This window comes from Sminthopsis crassicaudata, chromosome 1 (assembly GCF_048593235.1).
Source record: "Sminthopsis crassicaudata isolate SCR6 chromosome 1, ASM4859323v1, whole genome shotgun sequence".
Taxonomy (NCBI): Eukaryota; Metazoa; Chordata; class Mammalia; order Dasyuromorphia; family Dasyuridae; genus Sminthopsis; species Sminthopsis crassicaudata.
Window position 1 is genome coordinate 373,271,039 of NC_133617.1, and position 26,260 is coordinate 373,297,298.

At 35.2% G+C, this 26,260-nt stretch overlaps 1 protein-coding gene across 2 annotated transcripts in view; it reads right to left on the reverse strand.

The window, feature by feature from the left end:
* Nucleotides 1–26,260, reverse strand: part of MYO5B (myosin VB) — a 500,991-nt gene that overhangs the window by 318,020 nt on the left and 156,711 nt on the right. The window lies entirely within an intron of this gene.

A 26,260-nucleotide genomic window follows, 5' to 3' on the forward strand; every position in this document is an offset into this window, starting at 1 on the left:
CAAAATAAAATACGTCTCAATCTGCACCAAGTCTATCACCCACCCATATATGTATCATTTTTCTTTAGGAGTCCTCTGGAATTTTGAATTAGCAAGAGTTCCTAAGTCTTTCAAAGTTGTTTCTCTTTACAATCTTGTTGTCACAAATTATTGTCCTGCTTCAGCTCACTTCATACTACAAGATTTCATAAAAATCTTTCAGTATTTCTCTGTAATTGTCCTATTCATCATTTCTTATACTACAATAGTATTCCATCATAATGATATATTAGACTTATTCAGCTATTTTCCAAATGATGGGTATAACTTTAGTATCTGGTTCTTTAGAGTTACAAAAAGAGTTGCTGTGAATACACAATTTTTCAATACATAGTGGCCTGAATAATCCTGAGAATAGAGAAAAAAATTAAGATAAAATGGTTCTCAGTGGGTTTTCCTCATTGTAAGATGTAGTATGGCAAGATGCCATGGTTACAAAGAAATAACTCACAACAGAGACTGATCAAGATCCTAAGTTGAGATAATCAAAGGGATCTGTATCCCCTTTCCCCCCTGCCCAAAGAAAAACCTCAAATATCAAAAATAATAATAATAATAAAATAAATGACTTTAAGATATCACAAAAGAAACTAAAATTCAATGCAAATATTTTTTTAAAAATTAGCAAATGAAAGAAAGACAATATGAGTACAAATAAAAATATATCAGCAATAAAATCTACTAATGGACCAAAAGTAACAGAGACAAAAGAAGTCATACATAGAAATCAAGTTTAATCCAAGTCATCTCCCCATTACACCAGGCTACCTGCACTGCATTACAATAATAAAATGAATCAAAAGTTTGGATAGTGACTTATTGATGTACACAAGATACTTGTTCAAAGACAACCTCAAAATAATTTGAATAAAAACCAAGGAAGAAATGAAGAAAAAAGTCAATATCTAGTGCTAATGATAGGAAGTGCAAACATATCAAAAATGAAATCATTTTTGAAACTAAATTATTGCCTTAATGCAATAATGTAATTATCATCCATGATTTCTAAGCTCAATGATGGAGCATGCAATCCACATCCACAGAGAAAGCTAATAGTCTCAAAATACAGAAAAACATAAATTTTTGAGACATAGTCAATGTGAAAATTTGCTTTGCTCAACAGAGCATGTTTGTTATGATTTTGCTTTTCTTTTTTTTTTTTAAATTCATTTGAAAAAAAATGCAGATAAAGAAAGGAAAGGAGAGGTAGGGACAGGATAGCCAAAATGAAAGGAAAGGAAGAAAAAGTCATTTAAGTATTTTTTTAATGCACAAAAGACAAAAGGCTAGAAATGACTGCAGACAAGCAGGACATATTTAAAATTAATTGAATTATATATTTAAAAATAAAAACAGTCGGTATATAATAGAGATACAAAGTTTGATGCAAAAGTAATTGTAAAGGGTTACACATACTTACAGTTAAAAATAATGAAGAATGAAATCCCTATGCAATAATAATTGCTGGAAAAACTATATGTCACCACAAGAAACCAACTATGCTGACAATGTAAAAATTTTTAGATAATTTTGTTTTAAACCTAGACAAAAGGATGATATTTTTTATTCAACTGTGAAGGGAATGAAATGTTATCATTAATTTAAAAAGCACTTTCTTCTTTCCTTAAAGTGATTGGAAAAGTTGCTATAATCTAATTTTGTTGCTGTTGTTTTGTTTTGAAATAAGTGAAGATTCACTGATATTTGGAAGATGGTAAGGTATGTCCATAAATGATTATATTAAAACAGAAGACATTAAAAAACCTTTATTTGCTATTATAAAATCAGATTATGATTGGGGCCATGGCAAGGGCCTTGCCACTAAAGTGACAAAAAGTACCAGATGCAGTTTAATCTTCTAAGAGCCCAGGAGTCTCTAGATGTTTTTTTCACTATACTCAGGTAGTGAGGGCAAGTTTTTTTTTAAAACTCACAAGAAAGTAATTAGTAGAGCATTTAAAATGTGTTTTTAAATGTTTTTAATTGGTTAATGGCAACCCTGCCAAAATCAGCTTGGTAGCTATTAAATTACAGCCAGGAAATTATCCAAGCCTAAATCTAAATGTCACTGAATATCTCACAAAGATGATGTGTTTGCATGTTCTGTAAACATTAACATTCACCTCCCCTACACACACACACACACACACACACACACACACACACACACAGGCACACATACCCTACATAATCTCTCAAACACCATCCTGGTTCATAGCCACAACTTTCACTAACTGTCCCACTTCTGCCAGTGAGAATGTAGCCTTGGGTTAAATGATCACACAGGTAAGTAACATCATTACCCAGTCTGATTTCCATCTAAGCTAATCCATTAAAAATAGCACTTCTCATCTGTACTTTTTAGTTCTTTATGCAAGTTCTCTGGAAATGCTGATGAAACCAATGTTATAAAGATTTACTCCCTTTTTATCAATAGGGGTGGAGGGGACGGGAAAAGAAGAAGAGGGGAGAAAGAGAGAGAAGAAGACAGGGAAGGAAAGAGAGGAAGGGAAAGAAGAAGAAATAGGAATGGAAGGAAGGAGAGAAGGATATTCCCTACTAAAAATGGAATTTTCTTTCCTATTTCCTAATGCCCTTTTGAAAACCTAATATGAACGCCATGTTTTGATACCAATATTAGTCACAAAGTAGTTCACTCTGAATATTCATCTATATAAAAGTTAGTCTATAAATTTGATTTCTTGACATTCCATCCTACTGATGAAAAGCAAATACTATCTGTTCTTGGCAATGGGGTGGAGGTACCTCAGGATATCTCCATAACCACCTACTTGCTTCCAAGAGAGCTTTCCCTAAATTTTGACAGCAGAGATATCAAGGTCCTGCTTCCTGTGAAATCTCCAGAGAAGGAGACTTGACAGACTATTCTCCTAAGCAGCATTTAACAACCTTTACTGTCAGCTAATTCTTCTTCACACATTCTATCTGTCATTTTTTTGCTGTCACTGATACCCACTACTTGATTTTACTGACCTTTTATTAAGGTGTTGCTTTAATTACATTGCTCATTTCTGGTCTCACTGAAGTGATCCACATCATTCCTGATGCTGAATTCTGAATTATATAACTGAGGATCTCCCAGCCACAGATAAGTCAGAGCACCTATTACCTTAATACAAAACAGAGGCTGTATTCAATCCTAAAGGATGAGAAATACTGCAGAAAAGTAAATAGAAAAGACTTGTTCTTCTCCACCTTCTAAAAACCTGCATTTGGTTGATACTAATCTGCCATCATCAAGATGACAGACAGTCTGGGCAATAAGTTGTAACCAGGGCTCCAGTCCAAGTTTGGGAATGATGACTTTTAAGCATATTAAGCTTACCATAATAACATGAGAAGTAAGAGTTACAATTTTTAGTTGTTTTGCATTGTTGTTTAACTTTTCTTGAATTATTAATTTTTTCATCTCTAATTGTCGTGTTTCTTTAATTAGATTGAAAATTCCTTTACAAGGACGGGGTGTATTGCTTCTTAGTAAATCTAACTGAACTAACAAACTAAACAACCTATCTCTAAATTGAAAAAAAAAATCCTCTTCTCACCCCACCCACCCCACCCTGAAATCACATAGCATGTTATCCTCTTTAGGAATTAATTACTTGTCTATCTAACCAACAAAACAGGCCCTGAAGCTTATATTTACTAGTAGAGAAAATACAGCATACAGCAAATGCAGGGTTATCTGTGAAGTGAGACAAACTCAGGAGAGATCATGGAGGAAATAGTATCTGAGATGGGTTGAGGATCAAGAGTATTCCATTGAAATTCTTCTCCTTATCCTATCTTTCAAATTCCATGGACCCTTATACATACGAGTAGTGGGAGTAATGCTGGTGGTTGTATTAGTGATGATGAATATGAGAATGAGGATGAGGATAATGATTCTCTTTTTAGTATATCTATTAAGTATAAAAAGAACATTCCTTTCAATCTGGGACAACTAACTTCCTGACTAGTCTACTTGTTTCTATCATATTCCCCATAAGGCAACAAATATGTGGAGATAAGACAACTTCCCTTCTGAACCAGTTTCAAAATGACTCAATTTGCCACCAACTTGTTCTAATGATATTTACTTCCACCTGATTGAAATAGCAGACTTGGCCTAATTAGCCACTGTTTCTTATCTCATTAAAACAATATTGCAGAATGGAACAAAAATTGGATAGAAAGAAATTTAAAAACTTGAATCCAACTCCAACAATAACTAGTCATATGACTTTAGGCACTTCTCTTTGCTTCTCCATCTCCTTATTTATAAAATGGAATGAATAGTCCAATGACTTTTTTTTTTTGAAGGTTGTTAAAAGAAACAAAGAGAAGATACGTATAGGATATTGCGATAAGAAATTTTCAATATTAATAATTTAGGCCACTATGAGATCCTCCTCTCTACCAGCACCAAGAGGAAGATTCCCAATTCTTTCTTTCACTGTGGTATAAACTAAAATATCAATCTTATGCAGACTGAGCAAGTCACTGCCTTCAAAAAACCCTATTAAAGAACCTCTCAAAATCCCAAGCTGCAGTTCCCCTTCATGATAAAAATAAGTCATTAATAGGAAACAATTAGAAAGTTTAAAATATGAGACTGCTAGTGTACTAAGTTATAAAAATGAGAAAATCCCATCTAGAACTCACTTAATATGTTAATACAGTTGGCAGTCATAATTTCACAGGACCTTATATTTAGAATGAAAGGCAACGTCGGAGGTCAACCATTCCCAATTTCTCATGATACCAGTAAATTAACAGAAACCCAAAAGAGATTAAGTGGCTTGTCCAAGGTCATAGAGGTAGTAAGGAAGAGATTAAGATTCAAAATCAGATCCAATTTCAAATCTGTAAGACTATGTTTAAAAGAAAAGATGAAACAATAAGAAATGATCTAGAGGACACAGCCAATATGGTAGAGAAAAGCCAGAAAGTTGCCTGTGTCCTCTATCATTTTCTTTGGTAATAATGTTAAATCAGGTCCCTAAATGGAGTCTAGAGTGACAGATGGAGTGAAACAATTTTCCAGCTTAACATAATCTGCAAGAATTTCAGGAAAGATCTGTCTCATTTGGATAAAGGAAGCACAGTCCAGCACAGATGGTGTTGAAGTAAGCCAGGAAGAGGCTCTTAGCCTCAGCACAGATCAGGAACTAGGTCCCATGGTCCTCAATCAGCAGACTAGTGACACAGAAGGCCAAAGTGAAGCTTCTAATCCTAGCACAGAAAGCAAACTGCCAGCCCAGGGAATCCCCTCATCCCCAGCACAACAGGAATTATTGTATCGGTTATTGGTGGCTAGTCCACCAATAACCGAGGTCCTTACCCACAGCAAAGAAGCTTGGGACAGTACCCATTATATTCTAGGAACAAACAAATCAGGAAATAGAAATAAATAAAAAACATCAGAAAACAAAAACAAAACAAAACAGGAAAGAGCTCTGACTATAGGAAGCTACTATGTTAACAAGAAAGATAAAACACAAACTCAGAAGAGAACAATAATGTCAAAATGTTTATATGTAAAGTCTCAAAAATAAATAGGAATTTGTCATAAGCCCAAAAAGTTTTTCTTAGAAGAGCTCAAGAAAGATTCTAAAAATTAAATAAGAGAGTAGAAGAAAAATTGGAAACAGAAATAAGACTTATGCAAGAGTCAACAGTTTGGAAAAGGAAGGACAAAAACCGATTGAAGAAAACAACTGGGGAAAAAATTCCTCTGCAAAAAACAACTCCTCAAAAATGAGAATCAGCCAAATTAGAAAAAAAAAAAGGTACAGGAGTTAATTGAAGAAAAAAATTCCTTAAAAATTAGAATTGGGCAAGTGGAAACTAAGAACTCTATGAGAGAATCAGTTAAACAAAATTTAAAAGAAAAAGAAAAAAAATCAGGAGAAAATGTAAAGTAACTCATTAGAAAAATAAATCACCTGGAAAATATATCTAGGAGATATAATTTAAGAATTACTGAATTACCTACCTGAAAGCCATGATAAAAAAAAAAGAACTTGGATAGTAACTTTCAAGAAATTGTCAGGGAAAACTGAGAAAAAACGGTCACTGAAAGAAGCTATCAATGACTTCCTGAAAGAGATGCCAAAATGGAAACTCCAAAGAATATTACAGTCAAATTCCAGAACCATTAGGTAAAGGAGAACATACTACAAGAAGCCAAACAGAAACAATACAAATATCAAGGAGCAACAGTCAGGATTACACAGGATTTAGCAGCTACTACATTAATGGATCAGAGAACCTGGAATATGATATTTTAGAAAGCAAAAAATTTGGCTTACAACTAAGAATCCAGCAATATTTAAGAGTAATTTTTATTACAGGTAAGGGAATTTCAATGAAATAGGGGACTTTTAATCTTTTCTGATAAAAAGGTGAGAACTGAACAGAAAATATGATCTTCAAATTCAAACTCAAGAAAAAAAGGGGGGAAAAGAACAATGTGTGAACAACTTGGGGAGAGGGAAAGAAATACTCTAACCAAAAGTGTACCATAAAAAGGTTGTTATACAAAAGCAAATATTCTATTCCCTTAATAGATTATCTAAACCAGTTCTCCAATTTATATTTAGGAAACTGAGACCTATGTGACATAGGTAGTAAGTAGCAGTGCTGAGATACAAACAAAATGTTCTGCTACCTACAAAAGATTTTTGAGAATATGAAGATGGCTTCAACATCTTAATTGTAAAGCTACCCTGTGGTGTCCACCACCAGTCTTGGAATGGGATAAGGAGAATGAAAAATTCCTTTAATCATTAAGCAATGTGTTTGTTAAAAATAAATCACCACTTAAGAGGAGTTGTTTTCTAACTGGCTCAGGATCTAGCATAGTTACTCCCATGTCATGGGAGTCATGGAAAGATGTTACCTATTAGTCCCATGCCAGCAAATGAAATTGAAGAGTCACAGGGCAGATAGATATAGAACTTCTCATAGAGAATTCTATAGTCTTAGAATATTGAACACCCTTTCATTCCACACTTGCTGTTTAAGGCTGAGGATGCAAAGATAAAAAAAAAAAATCAAACAGCCTCCATCTTCAAAAAGTATATATTTTACTGTGGGAAACAAAATGTGACACTTGAGCTCATGTCTGAAAAAACAAAATCAAAAAAACTGGGTTCTTTTTTTTTATTTTAATTTTATTTTATAATTATAACTTTTTTTTTGACAGTACATATGCATGGGTAATTTTTTTATAACATTATCCCTTGCATTTACTTCTGTTCAGATTTTTTCCCTTCCTCCCCCAACCCCTTCCCCCAGATGGCAGGCAGTCTTATACATGTTAAATATATTACAATAATATTCTAGATACAATATATGTGTGTAGAACCAAATTTCTTGTTGCACAGGAAGAATTGGATTCAGAAGGTAAAAATAACACTTTACACTCATTTCCCAGTGTTCCTTTTCTGGATGTAGCTGATTCTGTCCATCATTAATCAATTGGAATTGGATTAGCTCTTCTCTATGTTGAAGATATCCACTTCCATCAGAATACATCCTCATACAGTATCATTGTTGAGGTGTATAATGATCTTCTGGTTCTGCTCATTTCACTCAGCATCAGTTGATGTAAGTCTCTCCAAGCCTCTCTGTATTTCTCCTGTTGGTCATTTCTTACAGAAAAAAACTGGGTTCTTTAAGGAAGAATCAAAGATATAGAATTTGAGAACTGGAAGGAATGTCTACATTCATTACAAACTATGTACAAACTATGTGGTAGTGATGGTTATTGTTGAGTTGTTTCACTTGTGCTTGAGTCTTTGTGATTCCCATTTTTTTGGGGGGGGGTGTTGGCAAAGATACTGGAATGGTTTGCTATTTCCTTCTCCAGCTCATTTTACAGATGAAGAAATGAGGGAAACAGGTTAAGTGTCTTGACTAGGATCAAAAAATAATGAGTATCTGAGGTTGAACTTGAAATTAGGATCTTAATGCCATGAAACCAATGTCCTTCATTTTGAAAGGAGGAAAAGGAGGGGGGGGACTGGGGCATGAGGGTACAGGATGTTTAAAGGCTTGTTTTTAGGAAATGAAATGTTGAGGCTGGATAAAAGAAAGCAGGCCAAGTATGGCAGCAAAACATAGTAGACAAAAAGAGTAATGTCCAAGAAGCCTGAAAAATAACTTGGAGCCAAAATGTGAAGGACCTTCAAATGAAACAGGAGATATACTTTATCTGAGGGGCAATAGGGAACTAGGGGAACTTCTTGTGCAAGGAGACAATTTAGGAATACAATTTAGGAACCTTCATGAAAAATGGAATGAGGGCAAGAAGACCAATTTGAGAAACATATTGCAATAGTCTACAAAGGAGGTGATGAGAGCCTGAAGTAAAAAATATGATCTAGAACTTCATTATCTCTTTTCCCCCTTATGAATCTAAAGGAGATTCAACTCCTATGTTTCTCCAACAAATTCCCCCATACAAATATGGAGGCTTTTGCCATCCATAAAGACCTAGTTTCTTTTACCTTCTAGTTTTAGTCTTTGAATTTACACTCCTATGGAACAGGGGTCAGTGATCTTTTCCAAGTGGCATGCCAAGTCAATATTTTTTCACTCTAGCCTAAGTTTTCTCAATCAGGAAGTCCACCTTCCCTAAAAAGTATTATGTACTGGGAAGTTCCATGTCAACCTGCACCAGAGAAACTAAAGCAGAAACAATTTTGGAGAAAAGGTCATGTTTCTTCATGAAGGCAATGACCCCTGGAAAAAGTGAGCACAACCTCTAAGCTGCTCAGAGTGAAAATGTTGAGAAGCATGAGAGCTTTTTTTCTTTAATCTTTTAAAGGTGAATCTTGTTGATATATTTTTCTTTTTATATCATATGTTTCCAAGCATCATTCTCCTCACTGCATACCAAAAGCCATTCCAAAAAGAAAGTGGGAGGAGGAAGGAATTTCCCCAAAAAATCAGAAAAGCATAAATTCATATGCAGTATTCCACACACAAGATCCCCACCGCACTCCCATTATCCATAAAAAAGAGAGAAGAGAGATATCTTCTCACAGCTTCTCTCTGTAGCCCAAACTTGGTCATTTCAGTTTTGTAGCATTCAACTGTTATTGTGTCATGGACAAAAAAATTTTATAAGAATCTTTGGGTTCACTTGGGACAAACTGTTAGAGGCAAGAACAACTGAGAAAGTTTTCCTCTTGGGAAAGATGTTCCAAGAAAGGAGAGCAAACTCTTCTCCCTCTTTCTTCTCTTCTTCCTCATCCTTGCTGCAATACAAGCCTGCCCCAAGGAAGGTACCAGTGGTGACAGCTCCTGCAGAAAATGAGGCAGCAGAGAATGTGGTTGCAGTTCATTTTTGTTTAATTGTACCAGCAGTGCAAATGCTACTCAATATCAATTTCAAGGCCATTTTGACATGTTGGCCACTCAGAGCACTCCCTTCATGCCTTCACTCCAGAAAAATAATCTGACACTGAATATTAGGAAAGAACTGAGAATGTTTACAGAACGGTACCCCAGACTCTGGGGCTAAACAAGGGAAGACAGAAAAAAGGGGGGAAAAAGATTCATTCTGCAATGACCCAAATCATAAATGACATTTATACAATACACTTCCATATAATAATAGTTAGCATTTACATAGTTTTGAAATTTGCAAAGTACTTTACAAATATTATCTCATTTTATTACAAAAACCCTGTACGGTAGGTACTGTTATTAATTCCATTTTGCAGATAAGGAAACTGAGGGTGAGGAAAGTTAAATAAATTGCTAGATTTACACTACTACTAACTATCTCAGATCGCACTAGAAGTCAGGTCATCCTAAATCCAAGACCAGCATTGTGCATCTAGTTTTCCCTAGAAGTTAGTCTATAAATAATGTATCCATATCTCACATTATGCTTATATATTTTATTATAGCTATTATGTTTATATGTTACAAACTAAAGTTAACTATATGTTAATCTCTCTCAAAATATATGTGCATATATTATACATACACACACCCAATGCCAACTTGTCTGTAAAGTCACCTAAAATCTGTTGTCATACTAGTTACAGAAAGACACCATTCAGTCCAAAGATAGAAGACAGAAGGAAGAAAATGTGCAAAACTTCGATATCACAGTCCAAGGTTATCTGGGCATTTTGATCACTCACCATTTGATTTAGAGATGATAATCTTGGACTGGAGAGAGAAAATGGTAGTGATGTGTTAAGATACTATAGGATATGACACATGACAGGACATATTATGGAAAATGCTTTGTATACTACACATGCTATATAAAACACTTTGAAAAATACTACATAAATATGAGTTATTACTCTTTTCATACAATTCATCAAAAACTGAAATTATTCTCTTGTCCCTTTCTCTGAGCTATCTTGCTTTCCTAATTACTCCATTTCTCTTATAGAACCACTGTTCAAACAGCTTTCCAGATTACATCTTAGAGTTACATTTTATAACTACCTTTCTTTTTTTTGTCCTATATACATTCATTATATTGCAAAATCCTGTTGTTTTCATTGTTAGTCCTGTCCTTTTTGTGCCCAGTGCTATCACTTGTCTCCAAGTCCTTATCGCTTCACATCTGTACTACCAAGATGTTTTAGCCATTCATCCACTTCTAATTTCTCCCCACTCTAATCTACACTGAATACTGATGGAGTTATCTTCTGAATATTTTTTTGTTTTACTTTTAATCATGTTTGTCTTTTGCTCAATAAGAATACTCTACTGCAGGGAAGTTCTTTATCTGAGATCCATGAACTTAAAAAGTATTTTGATAATTGTATTTTGATATATTTCCTATATGTTTTATACAGTGAAAAACATTATTCTGAGAAGAGCTCCATAGGTTTTATCAACCCAAATGGTCCAGGACACAAAGAAGTTTAAGAATCCCAGTTCTACTGCCTATCACATTAAACCCCAAGTCCTGATATGGGTTTTCAGATCATATTTATCTGACTTTATCTACAATTGACTAACTTAGAACATGAATCCCCAATCCAATCAGACACACTCTGTATATCTCTCTGGACACCTTCCAGCCTCATTCCTATTTCTCTTAACTTTGCCTGGCCTGTTCCCTTTTTCTAGAGTGTCCTTTTTTATTTTTCACATTCTTTTCAATAAGCATTTATAAAGTGTCTACTATGTGCAAGACATTGTGCTGAGGAATGAGAATATAGTAACAAAAATGAATCAGACCCTACTCTCAGGAAGCTTAATTCTGGGCAGCTAGATAGTGCAATAGATAGAACACTAGTGAGGAGGACCTCGACAGAGAAGCAAGGAAGGAAGGGAGAAAGAAAGGGAAGGAGGAAAGGAGGAAGGAAGGGAGGGAAGAAAGGAGGGAGGAAGAAGGAAGAGGGAGGAAGAAGGAAGAGGGAGGAAGGGAGGGAGAAAGAAGGAAGGAAGGAAAAATGAAGGAAGGGAGGGAGAGAGGGAGGGAGAAGGAGAAGAAAAGAAGAAAAAAGAAGAAAGAAGAAACAAGAAGGAAGAAGGAGGCAGGAGGAAGGAGGAAGAAGGAAGAAGGAAGGAGAAGAAGAAAGAAGGCAAAAGAAAGCTCCCACTCACAATCTAATGGGGAAGACAATGAGCAAATATACAATCAAGATATGCATAGATAAATTGAGGTAGTCTAAGAGGGAAAGCATTAAAATGAAGGATTGGGAAAGGCTTCTTGCAGAAGATGAGACCTTTAAAAAAAAAAAGCCAAAGAAACTAGAAGGCAGAGATGAAGAAGAACATTTTGAGCATAGATGCCAGGGCATCAGTGACAATGCTAAGTATTGGGAAATGAACTTTTGTGTGTGAATAGCAAGGATGCTAGTAGAAGGGAGTAAAATATAAGAAAATTGGAAAGGTGGAATGAAACCAGCTTATAAAGAAATTTAAAAATCAAGCAAATAATTTTATATTTGATCTTAAAAGATCACATTTAAGTTGTAAAGGATGTATGACTGAGAAAAGGGTAGTACTCGCAATAACAGTAAAAAAAAATTAGGAAGAGAGGAGGGTTTAGGGAAAGAATGGTATTGGTCAAAATTAAGAGTTCAGTATTAGATATGTTAGGTTGAAGATGTCTCTAGGACATCCTGTTTTACATGTCTAACAGGCCAGTTAGAGAGGCAAGACTAGAAATTAAGAAAAAAATTTAGGATTGGGCAAGCAGATCTGAAAATGATCTACATAGAAATTATGTCATGGAAACTGAAGCAATCACCAAATGATTTAAAAACAATAAAAAGGAGAGAAGAAGAGGGCCCTAAACAGTGTCAGGGTTATCAAGTATGACCTAGATTGTTGTTGTTACTATTGGTGGTAGAAATGGTGTTCATCCTTTGTTCTTCGAGAAGACCAGTGATAGACATCACAAGAATGATGTAAAGATTCAACACAGAAGAAGTGATCAGACAGGTAGGACTAAAACTAGGAGAGAGAAACAAAAACTTAGAGAGAAGAAAGTACCAAGGAAAAGAGGATGATCAACAATATCAAAGACTGAAGAGTAGTCAAAAAGAATAGGACTGAGTTTAGACTTGATAATTAGGAGATTATTAAAGAGTCTGGTAAGGTGAATTTTGGTTGAATGACAAGGTTGGAAACCTGATTGCAGGGCTAAGTAGAGTGGGAGGAAAGAAAATAATAGAGGCACCAATGTATAGACAATCTTCTCAAATTCTACTCATCCTGTGAGACCTAACTCAAGTCTTATCCATGAAGCTTTCTAAGGCCACCCCAGCCCAATAGTTATGTCTACTTTCCCCCTGCATCCAGGGCCATCTCTAGTTGTCCTGACTTATATTTGGCTACTGAACCCAAATGGCTCTGGATGTGAAAGTAAGGCAGGTGACTTTGCCTTCCCTTACTTTAAATCCAATTCATTTGCATATCATGGTGTCACCTCCCTGATGTTATGGTTGTTTTTGAGAACAAATCACCAGTAACAACAACAATGACAACCTATATTCCATGAAGAGTTATGGCATTGTAATTAAGATTTCACAGCTTAGCTCTTAACTTTTTGTTCTCTCTCATTATCCAATATGTGTAGCTCATAAGAGAGTGAAGTCCTAGAGGGCCAGGTATTTCTCACAGAACTTAGGACAGCTGAGATATAGTAAACACTTAATAAATATTTGTGACATTTACTTTGAATGAATGATAAAGCCTTTGTTAAGTACTGGTTGTATGTCAGGGATTGAGTTAAATGTTGGGAAAACAAATAGAAAAAGATAGTCTTTATCCTGAAAGAGGGTACATTATAATAGAGAATGAAAAAATATATATCTGGGTGGTGGTAATGTTGAAGGTGGAAGGAGGGGCAGTGTTGGTCAGAAAAGTCACAGGGATGATCAATGGAGTCACAGAATAATTTATAGAAACAGTAGAATTGCTTTGATTATTATTTCCAAAGTATGAAAGAGGGGTGTAATAATATCTGTTCTATGATATGAAAATGGTGAAGAAACATCAGCAAATGTGTCAGGGTAGAGAAATCAAAGGTTTGTCAATCAAACTAAGGGATCCAGGATAGTTCCAAGGAGAGCCAGATTGGAGGTGGAGTCTGGACCAGGAAACTTGGAATGAATGATGGAGCTACCCACCATTCTAAACAGAAATACTAAAACCAGCAATAGGAATGAACCATCATTGCCTGTTCATGGTTATTCTCATCTATCTTGCCTTTCGGGTCCTCAGATTTGTGTCACTTGTGACCATCACTTAACTACTCTCAAAAAGCAATCCCAGCAGTGAAGAGCTCTGGAGTCAGAGTAAGAGGGATGACATTTGAATCATGGCCTCACTCCTTGCTACTTATATGGAAAGCCCAATAACTTCTCTGTGTCTCAATTTTCTTATCTGTAAAACGAGAAGACCAGACTAAATGTTCTCTAAGCTTCCTTCTACCTCAAAATCTATGATTTATCAGATGTGCCATTTCATTTTTGTATGGCATGCTAAGTCTCAAGCTCCATGTCCAGAAGCAGATTCTGGCATAAACTAACCTAATTCATTGCTGATCTTAAGCATGCTTACTTTCCCCCATGTTCTATATTCTGATAACTACCACCTAACCTTCCTTTTCTAAGGAAAAAATTTCTCTCTCTCCTCCTCTTCCCCTTCCTTCCTTTTCTTTCTTCCTTCCTTTTCTTTTCTTCCTTCCTTTTCTTTCTCTCTCCCTCTCTCCCTCTCTCCCTCTCTCCCTCTCCCTCGCTCCCTCTCCCTCTCCCTCTCCCTCTCCCTCTCCCTCTCCCTCTCCCTCTCCCTCTCCTCCCTCTCCCTCTCCTCTCCCTCTCCTCTCTCTCTCTCTCTCTCTCTCTCTCTCTCTCTCTCCTCTCTCTCTCTCTCTCTCTCTCTCTCTCTCTCTCTCTCTCTCTCTCTCTCATCACTTTAAATGTGACTATAATAACTCTGAATGTTGGGTAGATGTGGGAGGATAAGGACAGCAGTGGAGTCAGATTTAGATATTTTGCAGCTTTTACTGAGCATCTTCTTTCTCCTTCTCCAGACCTAGAGTCATTTCAAGGAGTTGCCAAGGCTGAAACCATTACAACTCTTGCAGGGGGAAAGTTAACAACATGCTTAGACAAATCAGGTCCATTGAACATAAATACTAAAATGATTCCAGGCATATCCCAGCATCCCAATGGTTAATAAAAAGGGGCTAAGTATATAGGCCATTAAAATGTCCTATGAAAACGCACAGTAAGGAGAGTTGTGTTCAAAATGTAACATTACAAGAGATTGCCATTTTCTTTTCTTCAGACCAGGCACTAAACTTGGCAAACAATCATTACCTAATTGAAGGCCAAGAAACTGAGCAGCAACCACTTAGCTATTCTTCTTTGAAAGTCCAAAAGGTTAAAAATAAAGAAAACGAAGCAAAATTAAAGTGATATTATGTCAATTTCACTCTAGGCAAAATGCCTCATGGAGGTTTTGCATTATGAACATGTTCCTTGTGCCCCTTGGACTCAGTTTCATGGCTCTCGCCTTCTTACACAAGAGTAGGAAAAAACTTCCTATGCTCTTAGTTTCCTGGAAGCTTAGCCAGGACCTCCTAAGAGACCCTGAAATGCATTCTTCCAACTCCACATAGGGCTACAATTTACCATTCCAAATAAATTGGAGCCATATAATTTTGAAAATTTAACAAAACATAAAATTCAGCAGATTCAGCTCATTTAGCAATCCTACAGCTATGAAAGTTCCAAGTTCATCTAAATTCCTTATATTGCCACTGATTATGCAATGTATGCTCTCCAATATGGAGATGAAAAAATGCTGGAATTTCTATATAAAAATACCTTTCATTTAGAAGAAAAGGGGCCTGGTAATGAGATTACTTTACCTAATGAAAACGTTTCAGAGATGACCTAGTAACTATGTTCCATTTCTATTCCCTTCATTCTCTTTGGGGTTTTCCTTTACACCCCACCCAAGGAGCTTGGATAATAGCTACCATATATATATATTACATTAAGGTTTGCAAAGTGTTTTTGCAATTTTATTTCATTTGATCTTCACAAGCAGATCTCCTATTATTATCCCTATTTTACAAATGAGGAAACTGAGGCTGAGATTAAGTGACTTGCTCAAGATGGAGGTCTTCTTGACTCCAGGACCAGCATTCTATCCACTGGACCATCTTATACTCCTAAATTTAAGAAGGAGATTCTGATGATGGTACTAACTAAATCTTCATAAACATATCTTCTCAATCCACACATACACAATCATATACAACTTTTGTTTGTAACAACAAAAAGTATAATCAACTTGGTCAAGATTTTTAACCATTACCTCTGTTCAATCTTAAGACTAGCTTTAAATTCGGTCTACCAAGCACTAAAAATTCTTTTAACTTAACAGCATTTTTACTTTTACTAAGTGCCCAAATGCTATTCATTCTTTTATTAAAACTATCAATAGTAATGTTGATGATGTCACTTTACATTTAAATTTGACCCAATTTCTTTCATGTCTATTATCTTCTTGAGATGGATACAAAAACTCTTAAAAAAGGTAAAAATTATCACATCTATTTTACAGTTGAAGAAAATGGACCCATAAAGGACATATGATTTGCCAGAGATTACATAGATCTAGTATAGATTGGTTTTTTGTGCAGTTTTTTTTTTTTTGTGGGGGGGGGGGGGAGGGAGCAATTGCTCCTTGATAGCTCCTAAGTGGTATAGGATTAATAGTTACAGAAGTTGAAAAGAAACTAGGGAAAAGTTTGAAAAATATAGGAGAACAATACAAGTTCTTAACCTATCATCCCCTTTAGCAGTCTGGTGAAGTCTACAGATATAACATTTTTTAAAAGGAAGGATTACAAAGTAATACAATTATCAAATATAATTATCAAAAAATGTTTAAATCATTCAAGACCCCAAGCTAAGAATTTCTGCTATAGCATGAGTATACCTGGTCCATTCAGGTCCATTCAGGTGAATGAGATTTAAGATTCTAGGACTTTATGGGAGAGAAAAAACAAAATCATCCGGAATACATATATATTACATACACCCCCACCATACACATACACAATATTTCAAGAATGGTAACTGAATGATTATGATTTTGAAACAAGAAAGTTAGTTGGCTGTCTACTATTTAAATCACTTCATATATACTTCTGGTTAATACCCTAGCTCTGAAGGAGAATTATGAAATGGGCATCCCAGCTATTTGGCTGTGAATCATGACCTGGTGAGATCTCTATCCAGTCTTAATAACAAGAAAATGGAGCTGTCAGATAACCATAGATTCTAAGATTATCTTAGCAAAGTATCTGGGTTTTTCATCGCTCAGCTACCAAGTCCTAAGCCCCAAATCAAAGGGATGGTTTGGAGAGATATGGCTTTCAAATTGAAAAGCCCTTCTCCTTCTAGATAAGAAATAAAATTACAGCTAAACAAGAGAAAGAAGAAAAGACACCTAGACTGATTCTCTCTGAGAAGCACAGGAAGTTAGAGGGAGGAGAAATGTTAAATATCTTCTCTTTGAAAGGGCAAAGGGATATAGTAGCAGAAAGATTAATTTTGATATCAAAAATTACTATAGGAAGGAGGAAGAAAGGAGGAGGAAGGTCTCACTCTTCGAGTTTATCTTCTTAATATCAAAACTCAGGCATTCTTGTTACAAAAAGCCATAAGAAATAAAGCAATAATGGCCTATAGTTACAGATTCAATTTATGGATTAATTTATCAGACCTCCTGAATAGGTCTTGGAGGATCAAATCCTGAGAGGGGTATTTACCTTCCAGATTGTTCAAACTAGAAGATTACTTATTTCAAAGTGTTGAGTTGGCAGCTAAGAAAACTAAGGCCCAGAAAGATTAAATAATTTTGTCACAGTCAAATAGAATTAAATGTCAGAGATAGAATTTGAATCTATGCCCCAGGATTCCTATAGTCCAACATTTTTTGTTTTTGTTTTGTTTTGTTTTGTTGGTTTTGTTTTTGTGGTAGCAAAGAACTGGAAATTGTAGTGATAATAATTGATTGAGAAACAGCCAAATAACTGTGGTATATGATTGTGATAGAATACTTCTGTGCTATAAGGAATGATTAGCTCAATGATCTTTTTAATAATGGGAAGATTTGCACAAAATGAAAGCAATATTGTTTTATGAATCACTTAGCAAATAAGTCATTTTCACTAATATAAATTTACAAATTAATTACAAAAGATATATGAAGAAAGATGCTATTTCCATCCAAAGAAAGAACGGAAAAATAGAAATATGTATAGAATAATTTTATATAGAAGTACACACACAACATTTCTAGGGCAAGAGAAGGGGGAAAGAATAAAAAAATTACATGATAACTTTATTATGCATTTAAAATGAATAGCAAGTTGTATATAATAAATTTGCAATTTCATAAGCAATTCTCTTTATTATATCATGTTATAGAAATGTTTATTTCATAAATTAAAATTAAAATTTTTAAAACATTATCTATGTAACTGTATAAATATGTATACATATATTGTGTTTAACATATATTTTAACATATTTAACATATATTAGACTACCTGCCATCTAGGAGATGGAAAAGAAGATTTTGCAAGGGTCAATGTTGAAAAATTACCCATGCATATGTTTTATAAATAAAAAGCTTTAATAAAAGAAAATCTTTTGGGGATGCAAAAAAAAATTATCTATGCCCTTGAAAAGTTGTGTGTACATACATTTGTTGTCACTGAAATCAATTTTTAAATGAGTATAGTAGGAATGGGGGCTAGAAGTAGATAAGACAATCTAAAGAAATAGAGATAATGACAATCCAAACCAATAAATATTTAGTAAACACCTACTATGCTCATGGCACTGGGAATGAAAAAAAAATAGCCCTGTGCTCAAATAAATTAGTTTCTTCTTGATGGCAGGGAAAAGACAAAATGATTAATGGGTAGGATGGATTAAATTTGTAAACACTTAAGTATATTCAGGATAATCTAATAAGAAAAGCTATCTGGAAGGTAGAAGTGGGTACCTTAGCTGAATCCTGAAGGAGGTTCTAAGAGGCAAAGGTAAAGATGGAATGTGTTCCAAATGTAGATATGAAAGAAGGAATGTCAAATTTGAGGAACAGCAACTAGGACAGTTTGCCTGGAACCAAGACAAAAAGACTGAATGATATGCAATAAGCCTGGGAAGGTAGATTGAGACAAACTTTTAAGAGGTGCCAAGTGCCAACTAAAGAAGCTTATATTTTCTGTCAGAGACAAAAGAAGGTCATGAAATTCTGAAGTCAGGGGAGTAATACAGGAAGATCTTACGCTTTAGGAAGATTGCTTTCACAAGTATATGAAGTACACTATAGAAAGGGAAGATATTCTGGAGTCTTAATTAGGAGGCTGTTGAAATAATCCAGGTAAAAGCTGATGAGGGTCTGAATTAGGACAGTGACAGTGCAAATACATAGAAGGTCTTCATTGCCTTTATTGCAAGATATGTTTTCGAGTCAACATGACTTATCAAATGTGTTAGGATTGCTAGGTGAGAACTCAGGTTGTCTGGACAGTGACAGGGTGAGAATTCAGGTTTTCTGGACGGTTGCAGGGTGAGAACTCAGGTTGACTTGATAGAGGGGGCAAGCTCATTGGCTGGGGTGGTTCTTCCCAGAAGCCCTTGCATTGTCCCACGCCCATTCTCTGGGAGAATAAAGGAGAGGACTCCCAGAGATAGAGAGAAGACTCTGAATTGCATCAGGCTTGACGGGGCTCTCTGCAGGAAGGGAAGTCACTTCTTTGGACAAGAGTTAACAGCAACTGCCTGGAGACAACGGTTCGTTACAGGAAGAAGAATCTGTTGGAGAGATTTGAGTAGAAGACACAGCAGATCTCTTCCCAGAGAGTGATCCGGCAGCTTCTGGAGACGACAGCTCGCTACAAAATGTGTGTGAGAAAAGAGAGGGAAGAATTGAGAATGAATGCAAGGTTTTAAATTTGAGGTCCAGGAAAGATAATGGTGTCCTCACTAGAAATAACAAAATCTATATGAAGGGTAAGTTTAAAAGGAAAGATGTTCTTTGAACACATTGAATTTTGAGGTTGTGGAGATAAGTCTTTTCTATTTTTGGATGTTTTATATACCTGAACTTTCTTCTAGCAGGGCCCACTGATTGGGTTTGCAGTGCCTTGTGCTCTGCAGGGCTGTACCTCAGACAGGTTGCTCCATATCTTTGCAAAAAGGCATCTAATAGGTAAGAACTAATTAATAGATGAGTATCTTGGGAAACATCAAAGAAAATGTCACACTTATTCTCACAACAGTAAGTAATCTGAGCAATATGTATTCTAAATATTTATTTTGGAGCTTCATTATTTACACCAGATTCTGGACTCATCATTGCTATGCAGTAGGTGATGTAAGGTAGCTTGCCTCTTTTGAGACTACTAGGGATAAAAGCATGACCTCTAAAGGGCATGTTTGGATACACATGACAAGTATCGGAAAGAGAGTAGCCTGAGAATTGCTGGACACAAATTCTAATCCTTTGCATACAAACATTTGAGTGACCTTAGCTAAATTTTTTTTCTCTCTCTCTGAAACATCATTTTAAAATGATGGAAACTAATACTAGCTCTAAAATTCTATCATTCTGTGATTTAATCATCAAACTGTAGCATCACAGCAGGAGGGCAACTGTCAGAATGTTTACCATACATATATTATTACTGATAACTTCAGAGCTCATGTATGGAAGAAAATGGTGTCATACAGGAAATTTTTAAAAAAAATTTTTTGTTTGTTATCAGTTAAACCTTAGGAAGATCTATAGAAACAGAGAGATCTTCAAGAGTTTTTCCAGCTTTAACTCCCATCATCCCTTCTTTGATCACAGCACTATATTTCTTGAATTGGAAAAGATTAAATAAGATCATCTGGTCAAGTCTCTTGCCTTGCCTTCAACAAGATGTTATTCTGTCCATTTTAAAAATGATAATGTGGAAGAAAAATTCAGTACTCTGTGCTTTTAGCCCAAGTTGTTTTCAGACAAATTTATTATCTAATTCAAAGAACAAAAGACAGGAAAAGACTGGACAGAAAAGGAGAAGAGAGAAAAATGACATCATGCAGCCCAAAACTGACAATTTGCATTACACCTGAGAAAATGATTTCTTTAATATAATTCAATCTCTTTCTAGCCACTCTTTAAAAAGGACTCCTTTTTTTTTCTATTTGAATATCAAACCAAGAGGTGTTTGTTTTAATTAAATTAACTGACATTATAGTTTTGTTTTGTTTTGTTTTTAGGGAATAGAACAAACTATATTTTTTATAGTTTTTATTTACCAGATATATGCATGGGTAATTTTACAGCATTGACAATTGCCAAACCTTTTGTTCTAATTTTTCCCCTCCTTCCCCCCCACCAGATAGCAGGTTGACCAATACATGTTAAATATGTTAAAGTATAAATTAAATACAATATATGTATACATGGCATTATAGTTCTTACTTGTGTCATTATCTTCAGTTGTTTCAAGAGGGTTCCTTCCTGAACTGATCAGGCATTTGTTTCCCTTTAGAAATTGCTTAGATTTTCACCAAGTATGAAGTAAAAGAGATTTCATTACATGATACTTTTACTCAGAAATTGTTCAAGCAAGGCTGCTATGAAAAATTGCAATACATGAATGTCAATTCAAAAAACATGTCTTAAGCATCTACTATGTACCAGATGCCATGCTACATTCTGAGGATACAAATAAAAAAAGAAAGCCCCTGCCCTCATGAACCTTAGCAGTGAATGGGAAATTAGGAAAATGAGGGACAATGATGTGGTACTAAGAGAAAAGACATTCTGTGAAACTGAAGTCAAATAAGAGTTGCTAGGGAGAAATAAAGAGTTAGATATTCTGAGTCCTCCATAAGGGGAGACTTTGGAATTTAGTTTTACTTTGCCCTCTAGCCCTCCAATCAGAGGGAAGAATTTAATTGAAAATTATTGAGTATAAGAAATAATGAATACAGAGAAGCATGGAAAAACTTACATGAACCAATGCAAAGTAAATTAAGTAGAGTGATGAAAATACACACATGCGCATATATATATATATATATACTGACAATAATATAAATGGAAAGATAATACCACACAAAATTATCAAAAAATAATATATAAAAATTACTGAAAATAAATATTTTTAAATTACAAAGACAAAGCTTGACTCTAAAGCAGAGAAATAAGAAAATGAAAATGTATAGACCCAAAAGGGACCACATAATCTCATGTGGTTCAAAAGGAAAGTATGATTTATTTGGAGTAGGATGAGCTGGTTCAAAAATTTTAGTACACTACTAATTATCAGTATGATGCTATTATCCATCCCTCACTTTTGAAGAGGACCAATGACATCATGAGAATATGATGTTGGAAATTTACTTCATCTCTCTAGGTTTCAGTTTCTTATTGTCAGATGAGAGCATTAGACTACATGGTTCCTTTCATCTCCAAGAAACAATGAACTACCAAAGTTGTTGCTCCATCAGAGCTAGAATTAGCTCTAAAGTGAGTTGTAGTCTTACCACTAAGTAATAAAAACTAAATGTTTGCTGTCTCACCCCACTTCCCAGTTGCCAGATCCCTAAAGACAACCAAGAAGAAAGTGAGCAACTTCCTTCAGATACTCTACTACTAACCCCCCTCCTCCATGGTACAAGCTAAACTACTAAGCTCCTGAAACAAAAATATAGTGTCAGTTGGGCAAGTTGAAGCTTGTAATTTTGCCTGACAAACAGAAACATGAATATGCTTTTGTAGCACGGAGCCAATATATAATAAACAGAGGCTTTTTACATATTCTCATGCCCTATAAGACTTACTCCTCCCACTCACACACTATAGCATCGTTTACACACTGAGACTGCTAAGTATAGTATTACTTTAAACATTCAAATCATTTAGCACTGGGCAGCCACCCAATTCAGTAAGGAAATCTACAATGTCTAGGGAGATGCTTCCATTTCCATTCAAGTTTAATAATGAGCTCTAGTAGTTCTCAGCAAGCATCAATGCTGACAGCAGAATGGCATGATTCATGTGATTTTCACAGTGAGTCTCCACTTTAGAAAGAAATCTGGAAGTTGCAGAAGGTTGCCCCAGACTTGTGGCAGTTGCTGCAAACCATAATCTCTCCAAGAGTCATGCCCCTTTGTGACAACAATCACTTCCATTTCCATTAATTCTACAAGGTATAACTGCAAAAAGTCAACAGAGACATCTTTTAAACATTCATTATTTCCATATGACATCCCTTGCAAATAACACATTTACATCTACCATTCCTTAAATGCCCTGAATCAATAGAAACTAGCAATTCCTGCAGGATTTGAAAAACAGAAGCAAGGCAAGAAGTCTGTGGGAAGTACTCCTTAGAGTTGTTTTTAAATTAAAAAATTTCTTTGCTCTGCTAGGCAGGGCCAGTTCTACACTGCTTATCGGCCCAAAGCAGCATCAGAAGATGAGACCTTCATCCCTTTGCCCCAAGCGAATTTGGGTCCTAACTGCTTGAGGGAGAATGATGTGTTATAACTCTTAGGGAATATGTAGCAATAATTCTAGGTCTACCTGGTCTTGGGAGAGCTGTAGTTCCACAAACATTGCTGGCTATCAGATAACAATCTATTGGTAGATGATAAAATTTCTGAGATAATAATGAGGCACATTAACAGACTACTCCTCAACACCACCTCTAAGCCATAAAAACAGCAAATCAGTGACATGAAGCACTTGGTCTAGTTTTTCCTGTAAATTTCTTCTTACTCCTTTCTTTTGCTAACTTCTATTGGAATTTAGCCAGCTTTAACTGGTGTTATAATTATAATAAACTTTGCCCCTTGTCTCGAGGGAAAACAAAAAAGAAAAGAAAAAGTTATTCTATATCCTAACTCCCCAACAAACTTGTTTGAAAAGGAATTTTTCCCGTATTTGCTATATAGATCCTGATTCAGTATTCATGATGAAAACTAGATGCTTAATATCTTCAATTAGATAGTCCTCAGCTATTTATACTTCCAGTACATCTAAATCAGTTAGTTGTGCATCCTTACAAAGATGCATCTCCTCTCCTTGTACTATATGTAAGTGATATTTGTGAGATACCTAAGAGGTCTCTGCATTGTACAGTTCTTGAACAGACATTTAGAAAGGACTGAATTTGTTCTGTTTGAGCCCATAGAGCAAAAGTAAGACAATGGGTAGAAATTTCAAAAAGGTAGATTTCTGTTCACCAAGAGGAAAAACAGTATAACCTGTCTATATACAATATTTCTGTGAGAATGAAAGACCAATAAATAATCCTCATTTGACTGAAAGCTATTAAAATATAATAATAATGATAATAATTATTATAATTATAATTATAGTATCATTAAAATTTGCCTAAGATTTAGTGGGAGTGAGAGAAATAAATAACTATATAGCCAGTCTTTACTATCATAATATTGGGAGTGGGATAGAGATGTTCCATATTTGTGATATCATCTACTTAAGGAAGCGCCAGGGTAGAAGCCCCTCTACTGATAGTTATCAGTATAATTTATATCCTTAAAGGTTGCTTGGAACACTGAGAAATTTAGGTGACAGATTTAGAGATATACAGTTAAGATACATCTGATTCCAAGGCTAGTCCTCTAAATATAATATTATTGTGCCTTTCTATATGCACCCAAAGTAGAATAGTACGAAAAAATTTTAAATGCAACAGATTTTTTAAAAATCATATAAGCACCAAATCAAAAACCCTAAGTACAAGAGAAATGATCAAAGAAGGTAATTTTCTGATAAAGGAGGGGGACTTCATAGCCTTGAAGACTGAGTAGAAAGTTGGAGAATTCATTGTTTTGGAATAGATAAGAACAAATAATAACATTATTTATTATGATATAATAATAATTGATATATTAATACAGAACATTTGGTAAGCAACTTATCTTGACACTATAAAGTAGCTAAGCATCAAGCAGGTATGCACTGCACTCTGATCCTCACTGAGACCCCCATGGTCTCTACTATCACCACACATTCCAGGCTCACACTCCTGATTCATTTTTCCTTTAAGAACCCACTTGAAATGTCTTTCTCTTTACTCTATCTATCCCAATAAAACTTACTAGGCCCAGATTAAGCCTCTGAGTTGATATCAAATCATTATTTTTCACCACAGAAAACAGCTAGGGCATTAAATCTGTAAAGCTGAATGAAATGATTGCTGACAGTGGGTGGGTAGAAAAACAAAGAAAGGGAAGGTGGACTTCTCTAAAACACTGAGCTAAAATATAGCTTCCTGATGCCAATTAAGTTCAAGAGTCAGCAGAATTCTCAGCCTAGAAATATTAAGTAAATTGCTATACTGGTCCCTCCTTCCTCCCTCCCTAACTCCCAACCTCTCCTCCAATAAAATAAAGATTGGCAAAACTGTGAACAATAAAAATGCACCAATACTATGAAATAATAATAGGGTTGGACTTTGGTTCAATAAGTCTGACTGTGAGCTGTAATCTGGATACATAAAGAAGATGGGAAGACCATAAAGATAATGCTACCTTTATAACTCTCCACTATCAAATTCTACAACTATTTCTTCATCTAACAGTATATCTATCTAGCAGTATATTCAAACCAGGATGTGCAATCAATAACAAGTACAAGCTAATCTCCATTTTTTAATATTAAAAAAGTATTTAAGGATATAAAAGCTCTATTTGTTTTGCAAAAGGAAAGTCATCAGAGTCTTGCAGCTTCTTCCCTGACAAGGATATAATGGATTGGGAAAAGGTAATCTTTCCTCTGGCCAAAATCCAGCTCGACTATTGTTCGGAAACTAAACAGTATACACACTGGGTTTTGAATGGCTCACAGCACAGTCATTTAAGAAAGCAACAATGAATAGTCATATGTTTTGAAATCTCAAACAGTATAAGACACACTAGGGATTGGATATCCATAAGTTAATTCAGTAGAATTGGGGTGGGATAGGGGGGAGAAGGAAAGGAAAAATAAATATAAGAAAAGGTCCAAGAAGGCAGAAGTAGAAAGACATATGTAAGATGGAAGAGAGAAAAAAGGACCTCACTTCAAGGAATGGAAATCCTGACTAAAGCCATGAAGCTCCACATTTTATTGAGCTAAGTAATTATAAGTCAAGATTCTAATCAGCTAGGTTAAGGTGGATGAACCTCGACAATTACCAAACTGCCTTCTATAAGGATTGATGAAACTAGGATTAAATAAAGGGCAAATGTACCCAGGGACCCAATTCTTCATGTATCTGAATTCTTATCTCCTGGACATTCATGTGAGTCAACTTTGTACTCAACAAGAGAGTCATGAGGAAATAGCAGATTGACAATCAAGTCTAGCAATTGCAGAATAGTGGAGAGGCTTCAAAATCTACAATCAAAAGCTTTGGATTAAAATCCTTCCTTTTCCACTTATTAATTGTGTAACCTTTAGTAAGGTAGCCTCAATTTTCTCATCTATATAAAAAAGGAATGCCAGTTTTGCCAATCTCAAAAGGTTATTGTGAGAATTTCAACCACAGATATAGCTGTATCTCTATCCACTCCAGTCTCAGGAATGATTCATACCCTATCCCATCCTCAATGAAGGTAGGGACCCAGAACAACCATGTCTGTGATCCAATTACCTTTTTTAACTCTTCTTCTTCCCT